Genomic DNA, 9798 nt, shown 5'->3' with positions numbered 1-9798 from the left:
AGCAAGGGAAGGCATTTTCCCTCTGTTCTTCAGCTCCCCGGTGTGAGCTGCTGGGCTCTACCATACTCTCCCCACCACAGCCATGTGCCAAGGTGAAGCTCTCCTCACTTCAAGTTGGCCTCAAGCATTTGGTCACAGTGATGAAGATAGCGGTTTCTGTCTCTTCATGTCCCACAATTGCTTCAGACTCAAATAAACACACGGACGCTATTTTCTCCTGGAACTCACTCTGTAGACCAGGATGGCCTCGAACTCACAGAGATCCGCCTGCCTCTGCCTCCCGAGTGCTGGGACTAAAGGTGTGGGCCACCAATGCCCGACTTCACATGGATGCTATTTTAATTATAAAATGTTGGCTGATGACTCAGGCTTCTTACTGGTCAGCTTTCTCTTAATTATTAGCCCATAAATATTAATCTATGTATTTCTACATGGCCTTATCTTACCAGAGAATGCCTAGTGTGTCCTATCTTCCTGGTCTCTACATGGTGTCTCTCTCCTCCTCTCTCTCTCCTTCTCCTTCCTCTCATAGCCCTGCCTATACTTCCTGCCTGACCAATCAGTGTTTTATTCATCAACCAATAAGAGAAACATATATACAGAATGATATCACCATTGTAGTGATAATAAAGGAATCATTCAGTTTAGAGAAAGACAACGAAGTGATGCAGAAAGAATGCATTTTTTTTTAAAAAAAAAGAAATTAAGCTGGGCCTGAGTCACAGACTAGCAATACCAATAACTCTATAGGCTAAGGTAAGAGGATCTCAGGTTCAAGACTTGCTTGCTCTACAGACTGAGTTCAAAGCCATCTTGGGCAACTTAGTAAGGGTTCAGGATGGAGGCCTGTGGTCAAGCACTTGTCTAGACTTTAAATTTAATGATTTCCTACACCTTAGCCAACGGTAAACATAACCTACTTTTTTGTTTATTTTTGAGACAGGATCTCTTTATGTAGTTCTGTCTGTCCTGGAACTCACTCTGTAGAACAACAGGCTGTCCTGAGACTCACAGAGATTAGACTGCCTCTGCCTCCTGAGTGCTGGGAGACCCTGTTTCAAAAAAAGAAAGAAAGAAAGGAAGAAAGAAAGAAAGAAAAAGGAAGGAAGAAAGAAAGAGTACTCTATTTTATTTATCTGGCTTATGCACAGGTGTGCATGCATGGGGGCAGAGGAGGATGTCAGGGGTCTTGCTTTGTGTCCCCAGGAGCACACACTATAATTAATGTAGTCTTCCTTCTCCTTCCCTTCTTTTTCTTTCTAATTTTCCCAGACACGGTTTCTCTGTGTAGTCCTGATAGTCCTGGAGCTCACTCTCTTGACCAGGCTGGCCTCAAACTTACAGAGATCTGCCTGCCACTGCCTCCTGAGTGCTGGGATTTACGGTGTGTGCCACCACCACCCAGCTAATTGACATTTTGTAGTCTTTAATTTACCCTGTTAAGTAGCATTTTCAAGTAGCTTGGCACTTCTGGGTTCATGAGTAGAAAAGAGCATGGTTAGAGTTAGCTTGCTAAACTACAGAATAATTTTTCAGAGTAACTCGGGTTCTATTAGAAAATCCCCCTGAGATTATAGGGATTGTCCCAGGCCCTGCACCGGCAAGTGTTCCGCCATTTCGTTACAACACCAGTCCACGCTAGAATTTTCAAAGTGTCACTAATGAAACCAAGAAAGAAAATACATAATTCTTGGGGATTATGTTAATCACTGTTCTGTTGCTGTGAAGAAACACATGACAAAAAGCATTTTTAAAAAAAATATTTTCCTTGGCTGTCCTAGAATTAGTTCTGTAGACCAGGCTGGTCTTGAATTCATAAAGACCCATCTGCCTCTCCCTTCCGAGTTCTGGGATTAAAGGTGTGCACCACCACCCTACACCCAGCCTAACTAAAGCAATTCTTATAAAGGAAAACATTCAATTGAGGGCTTGCTTGCAGTTTTACAGGGTTAGTTTATTATCATAGTTGGGAACATGGTGACATGCAAGCAGGTACTGGAGGGGGAGCTGAGAGCTACACCTTGATCCAAAGGTGTTGCAGGATATATGATAACAGTGTGAGTCTGTATTCACATTAATTAAATATAATCAACCTTGGGTCAGGAGGAGGAGCCAGCAACTAGTTGACAGAGAGTAATCAGAGAATTAGAGGGAGTCTGGGAGATGGATAAAGAGACACACAGGAAGTAGTAAGGAGGGACTTTGAAGGGGGCAGGTTTCTTTGGGGGGGGGATTCCGTAGAGCAGAAGGACTCAACAAAGAGGGACTAGTCGCTCCTCAACCTCTCTGAGCTAGCAGGTTTTCACCCCAGCCTCTGACTCCTGAGTCTTACTGATAATAGAATGATAAAGATTAGTTAAAACTACATTTGGTGGCAGGGTCCAGAGGCGGATCCAGCAGAACATAAAAGTCCCACCTGGCTGCCTTGGGAGAAGTGGGCCAGTAACTATGGAGCTGCAATTATTGGCTGAAACAGCAGTAGATTGAGATGCTGCAGCTGTGCTGGAGGTAAAACAATGTAGAGGCAGAGAGACTGAGCCTGGTCTGGTCTTTTGAAACCCCAAAGCCCACTCCCAATGACATATCTCCTCCAACAAGGCTATAACTCTTAATCCTTCTAATCCTTTCAAATAGTGCCACTCCTTGATGACCAACTATTCAAGTATAGGAGCCTGTGGGGGCCATTCTTATTCAAACCACCACAGGGATGTGGATCAAAGGTACAGCACTTGGCTATCCTGTGTGAGGTCCTGGGTTTAATCCCCAGCACTGGAAAGAAAGAAAGGAAGGAAGGAAGGAAGGAAGAAAGAGAGAATGGAAGGAAGGAAGAAGAGAATGGAAAAAAGAAAAGGCAAGAGAGATAGAGAGTAAAAAAGTGTCCTTTCCTTTGCCTTCTAATGATGTGTTTGTTAGTCCCATGTGCCCTTTTCTTCCCTGCCAACGTCTTAAAATAGTAATATTCACTCAATATCACTCTTTATCTATTCATAGCACACACACTTGGCTACATTATTCTTTAAATTTTAACATCTATTACTTGATTTCCCCCACTTTTTTTTAGTTTTTGTTACATCTTAAAAACAGAATTAATCGATTTTACTTTTATGGTATAAATGAGTCTGGGGTAGGAGCCTGGATCTTCTGAACAGAGACTCTGGTGTGGGTCTTCCCAAGCTGGTCAGTGAATTCCTGATAAGGAGACCTGATGAGCATAGTCTCTCTCCAGAGGTCAGGGTTGAGTAGTTGTAGGTCTTGGAGATGCATCAAAGATGGCCTTGGTGGGGCTGGAGAGATGGCTCAGCTATTAAAGGCTAGACTCACACCAAAATAAAAGATGGTCTTGGTGAAGTTGCCCAGGATGGTGGTGAATCAATACTGGTTAATCAGCAGCTTTTGGGGTGCAGGAGAAGAGATGATTCCTGTGTCTCTGGGAGCAGGGATGAGGGGTGCCAGCCCAGAGCCACAGAGCCTGCCAAAGTGCACAGGATGGTGTGGGGCTCGCTAATCTTGCTACCCCTGTAGCCCTGCACGGGAACAATGGAAAGCTTGGGGAAAATAATGGACCCTTGGATGGCCGTGGCTACCTCCACAGAGCACTTAACACCAAGACCAACATGACCATTGTAGTCCCCGATAGTGACAAACCTGGCCCGGTGGCATTGTCATTGCATTGGCTTGATCTTTAGAACTTCATCTTTTAGGGATGCTGAGGAAAAAGTCAATAATCTCGAATTCCTTGGTGGGCAGCAAAAAGCAGGCAGAACTCCAGGGACTTGTTTCTCATGTCCTTGACCAGGTGGCCCAGCGTGGTGGTGGGGATCGGCTCCTTGTTTTTGCCACCACGCCCTCCCAAAGCGGGGTCCCTGCTGTATGTGAGGAGGCTCAGTGAGGACACTGGTGGAATGGCCACTCTGCTTATGGTCTTTATTGTGGCTAAGACAGAGAAAACATCCAGGGACGTCTGGGAGAGCCCAGGGCCCAAAGAACGAGAAGCAGTGATAGCAGAGCTAGCAAGAGGGAGACTAGCAGGAGCAATGGGGAGAACAGCGGGGAGAGTGAGACAGCAAGACAGAGAATGGCCAGATGATAGACAGCCAGGTACAAGGAGGATGGGTAGCTGGGGCGGGAGGGAAGCCCATGAGTTGGGGGGGCATAGGGCAGAGGAGTTGAGAAGGGCTAGGATGCTTGTGTGGGCTTTGAAATATGTAATGAACAGGGGGGCCAGAATGGTCTTTGACATGTTGATAGCAGCTGAAGGTTTGTCAAGGCAGAGCCATAGGTCCCTTTCTCCAGAGGCCATTTCACAAGTTCCTGAGGCAGAGCCATAGGTCCCTTTCTCCAGAGGCCATTTCACAAGTCCCTGAGGCAGAGCCATAGGTCCCTTTCTCCAGAGGCCATTTCACAAGTTCCTGAGGCAGAGCCATAGGTCCCTTTCTCCAGAGGCCATTTCACAAGTTCCTGAGGAATGACGGGTTTTGTCTAACCACCAGGAATCATTCTATAGTCCAGCTTGAGCTTATTTCTGGACATTCAGACTTCCCAAGACACCTAGGTCCTCTGGGCTCTCCTGCTGCACCCCATCATTTCCTGTTTCCCCGAGGAAGAAGCTTTTTCTGAAATGATGTTTCATTTATTTTATGTGCTCATTCCTATGTATGGTGTGTTTGTGTGTGTGTGTGTGCCAGGATGCATGTGTATGTGTGTGTGTGTAGCACAAAAGCATACGTGCATGGCACGGCACATGTGTGGAGGTCAGAGAACAGCTTGAAGTAATGGGTTCTTTCCTTCTACCAGGTGAATCTGGGAAATCAAACTGAAGCCCTCAGGCATGGCAGAAAGCTCCCTTGGCTGCTGAGCCTTCTTGCTGGCCCATCGTTTTCTTATTCCGTGCAAATACACTGTTTAGGAGATTTCATTCATGGTCACAGCTTCAGTCACCACCTACACTCAGGAGGAACCCTCCTAACACATTTAACAACTGACACCACGATAGCACTAACTAAATTAAGACAGAGGCTCAACTGATTAGATAACCAGTCTGCTTGTGCTCTTGAGTGGGCTGGGTACAGCTCTGTCCGTAGTATTCATACTGTAGAATGTGATAAAGTACTCAAACGCAGTCTGGTAGCTAGCAGACGCCACCACAAGCTGGTCAAATTCCAGCTCAGTTTCTTGCTGCCAAGGGTCCTTGAGGAAGTTAGTCAGCTGTTTGTTTCTGCTTCCTCCTCAATAAAATATGAAAGATAAGTTCCAGTTGTGAAATAGGGCTGTGAAAACGAAACCTACGCAAGAGAGTAATCAGTTTCGATTTCCTTCTTCAACAAAACCTAAGCAAGAGAGTAATCAGTTTCGATTTCCTCCCTGTCACTGTATCCAGAGCTCGGATGCTTACAAGGGACGCAGTGTCAGCAGGCAGACTCAGAAACTGTGCCATCAGGCCTTCATTCTTGACTCTATGTGTTGTGTTGAGTGGGAGAAATAAAAACAAAACAAAAAGCCCAGCAGGTATCCATATGGCTTTTGCCTTGGACCAAGTGATGAGAGCCTCATACATCTAACTCATTTACCTTGGACCAAGTGATGAGAGCCTCATACATCTAACTCATTTACCTTGGACCAAGTGATGAGAGCCTCATACATCTAACTCATTTACCTTGGACCAAGTGATGAGAGCCTCATACATCTAATTCATTTACTCACACCAGTTGCCTCCACCTATCCATGTCTTAACTTTGGAAAAGAGAAAACTTAAACACAACAAGTTCGAATGATTCGACCAAGGTCACTGAGCTGCTGAACCTCTGCCCCAGGAAAGAGGAAGCAGCCTTTTGTGAACAAAAGAACATTTCTGGCAACTTTATTTATATGTAGTGGACTTAGTTCCCTCCAGATTTTGCAACTCAAAAATAATCCTTGGAAGAAGTCAGCTTCGGCCCTGGCATTGCCCCGGGATGGTGAGAAGGATGCTTTGAATATTTAAAGTGCTTTCTCCTCCATCCTGAGAGACACACACTCATTTCAAAGTGACGTCTCTGGGAGCTTGGGTGGTCCCAAGTACTTGTTCAATTACTAAAGAGTAAACAAATACAGCAGGAGCGGGTGACAGAGGAACCAGTAAACGTGAGTCACTTCCTGAATACCTCCCTTCCTAACCCCAGATTTCAGGGCAAGCAAATACCCAGATGTGTGCACTGGTGTGTGCACTTGGCTGATGGTGTTTGACTTCCCCACAGGAGATGCATCGTGTTTACACACTATAGTTAGAAGGGCGCTAATCTGGTCTTCAGTAATAAAGGGAGTGTCCAGCCTGCCTCAGCGGCCACACCAAGTGCCCTGAGAACCAGTGTCTGAGAAAATGGACTGAGACAGTGTCTCAAACTGAGATTCATAAATTTTCAGGGCTGGAGATAGGGCTCAGTCTGGAGAGTGCTTGGCTAGCTTTCATGAAGCCCTATGTTTGATCTTCAGAGCAATATAAACCAGGAGGGATGCATTAGGCTGTACACCCAGAACTTGGTAGGTGGAGGCAGGAGAAGCAGGAGTTCAAGGTCATCTTTGGCTCCATAGCAAGTGTGAGGCCAGCCTGAGCTACAGGAGAGACATTGCCTCATTCAAACAAACAAACAAACAAACAAACAATAAAAGAAATCAGAACTACACTATATCTCAAATACTGTGTCTCCTGGAAGAACTGATTTTATTTTTGTTATTTTTTGTTGTCTTTCCCTCTTCATTTACTTCGTTTGAGACAAGGTCTTACTATGGCCTCAATCTTATGATCCTCCTGCCCTGCCTCTGCTCCCAAGTACAGGCACAGTGTACCATACCTAACTTTGCCCCCAACACACACACACACACACACACACACACACACACACACACACACACACTTCTTTTTTCCTTCAGTGCCAGGAATTCAACCTAGGACCTCCTCCATGACTAGTAAGTACTCTACCACTGAGCTACACCCTCAGCCCCTGGAATAAATAACAGAATCTCCTGTGTCTAGTGAATCCTGGATGGGCATACAAGGTGCTGTGCTGAAGACAGATTCCTGGTAACGTGAATAAATTGATGGAACAGCCGAGGCACCCTCGGATACAGGCTGGAACCGAAGCTCTTTTCCTTTGCTGCCCAAGCCATCACCATGTTTATTTCATAGCATGTTTTATGAGATCCTGCTCATGTGAAAACATTCCATTTCGAGTAAATAGACCTTTGAAACCTTGGGAAAGAACGTCTAGGGTCTATACTACAAGGAAAGGCCACCACGGGTTCTCAGTTTGCTTTTTATACAGACCAATTTTGTAGGACATTTGTGGAATCTTTTCAAACGTCTATGCATCATTGTCTTTGTATCTTTGTCTTAATTTCTTATTTAGATCTCGTGTCTGATAAAGATACACAATGCCCCCATGAGACTTAAATTGGAAAGAAAAGGAAACCAAATTGCACAGACCATGACGGTTTTAAATCCCCAGGGACTGATTATATTTGATTAGTGCCCAGATGTGGCTATTTGTGCTGTGAAGATGTCACGGTCTGAAGACGAGAACATCTTGATGTGTGTACCGCTTGCCAGGCTCTGAGCCTGTCTCCCAAATGGGCCATGACTCCTGGTAAGTTCCCTCCCAAGGTGGCTCTCTCTTCACAGCCAACACTGCCAAGTCCTGGTTATCCTACCTCCCAGAGAGGGTGACAGTTCTTGATCAGTGACTAACCCAGGGATTCTTCACTATATCATTTTTGGCTCCCCTAAGCCCCGTTTAACCTTATAAACCATCCTCTCATTAAACATTCATTAGGTTTCTTAGGTGAAGTTACCTTCTGCAGATGGAGTTCCATTTTTATGAAACTACTAGGCAATGCATTCTTACTCTTCCCAGACTGAGACATAGCAGGAATTAGCAATTTGAAGGGAAGGGTATGTCGGTCCGTCATTTAGGTTTCAGGAGCCAAGAATAAGGTAGATACTACTTTCAACTTGCATACCCATGTGGGATAGAACCCAGAACAATGTACATCCAACCATGGGTGCAATTTCCAGGGTAGCCTTTGCTTTGCAGCATTAAACAGCAGAGACAGTCAGCAGGTCAGATGACAGCTAATGCGGCCTCAGTATCTGTTCTTTGTTCATAGTTATTAGGGCTGGATGCAGCTCATGGACCAGGAGAAACAGGAGGAGTGTTTGAATAGAGAGAGGAGGATCCATTGCGGCTGGGGATAGAGCCCAGGCTGGCAGGAAACTCCTGAACCTCCTATCTAAGCCTCCTGAGTGCTGGGATTACAGATGTGCACTGCCACACCTGGAAACAATAATCTTAAGGTTCTTAATGTGAAATTATTGCACATCATGAAAATATAGTCCTCAAAGGAAATAAAACTAGTATGTGTCATCCTCAGTACGACAGGAACCTGTTGTATATGGTTGTTAAAACAAGGGCAGAGACTGGGTGTGGTGGTGCATGTCTTTAATCCCAGAACACACATCTCACTAAGTAAATAATAAAGGAAACAAAGGTGTAATACTGTGTTTTAATTTTTTATCTTTTTGTTGTTGTAGAGACAGACCCAGATTGATCTCAACTTTACTATGTAGCTGAATGACCTTGATATATTAATTATATATGTATATATGTACATATATTATGCTTTATATCTATATGATGTCTGTGTGAAGGTGTTTGTGTGCACTGTAACCCTATGGGGTTAGAGGACAACTTGCAGGTATCTATCCTCCAAGGATTGAACTCGGCCTGTCAGACTTTGTGGCAAGCACATTTAACATCTGAGGCATTTTTAAGGGCTGACCTTGAACTTCCGACCCTCCTGTATCCTTCCTCTGAATGCTAGGATTGCAGGCATGGATCCCCACACCCCGCTGTGTGTAGTGGCCATGCTGGACAAGCACTCTACCAACCTAGCTATACTCTCAGTCCTGAGTTTTCATCTTACTGGATTGAATATTTGCTTAGGTTTTAACAGACTACAAACATCAGTTTCTGTGAAAAGAAGTTCTCAGGTCCCATTTCAAAACTTCAAATAGTATTTCTCTGGGTACCTGGACTTTAAGAGTTTTTTTTTTTTTCCTTCTGAGATATGGTTTCTCTGTGTAGCCCTGTCTGTCCTGGAACTTGCTCTGTAAACCAGGCTGACTTCCAGTTCATGGAGATCCCCCTGCTTCTGCCTCCTCAGTGCTGGGACTAAAGGTGTGCACCCCCCCAGGCTTAATACTGCTTTTAAAAAAGATTTATTTATTTATATTTTTAATTTATGTGTGTGTGTGTTTGTATGCTACATGTGTGCAGTACTCATGGTGTCCAGAAGAGGGTGTTGGATCCTCTGGAGCTTGTGAGCTCCCAGATGTGGGTACTGGGAACTGGACTTGGATCCTGTGGAAGACCAAGAAGTACTCTAAACTACCAAACTGGCTCTCCAGTCCCAAGATTTTTCATCCTTCTTAAAATCAGAGTCGTGTGTGTGTGTGTGTGTGTGTGTGTGTGTGTGTGTGTGTGTGTGGTGTGTGTGTGTATTACATCTGCTTAATGATGATCACAGTGCATAAAATTTTGGAAGAATGAGTGAATGATTAGTGGATTAGTATTAATTTTTAATGAAGTCTCCTTAAAGACAATTATCATTACCACCACTACAGAGTGAACATTAATTAGTAAGACGAAATAAAATTATGGAATATGTGCTGGCAAGAGAGCTCCCTGTGTAAGAGCACTTGTCGTGAGTGGTGGTTAGAATGAGGAATGCCCCACAGGCTCAGAACTCGGTTCCCAGTGGTGGTGC

Source organism: Mesocricetus auratus, unplaced genomic scaffold (assembly GCF_017639785.1).
Source record: "Mesocricetus auratus isolate SY011 unplaced genomic scaffold, BCM_Maur_2.0 Super-Scaffold_100676, whole genome shotgun sequence".
Taxonomy (NCBI): Eukaryota; Metazoa; Chordata; class Mammalia; order Rodentia; family Cricetidae; genus Mesocricetus; species Mesocricetus auratus.
The sequence above is the reverse complement of the archived record's forward strand: the minus strand, read 5'-3'. Positions refer to the sequence as shown.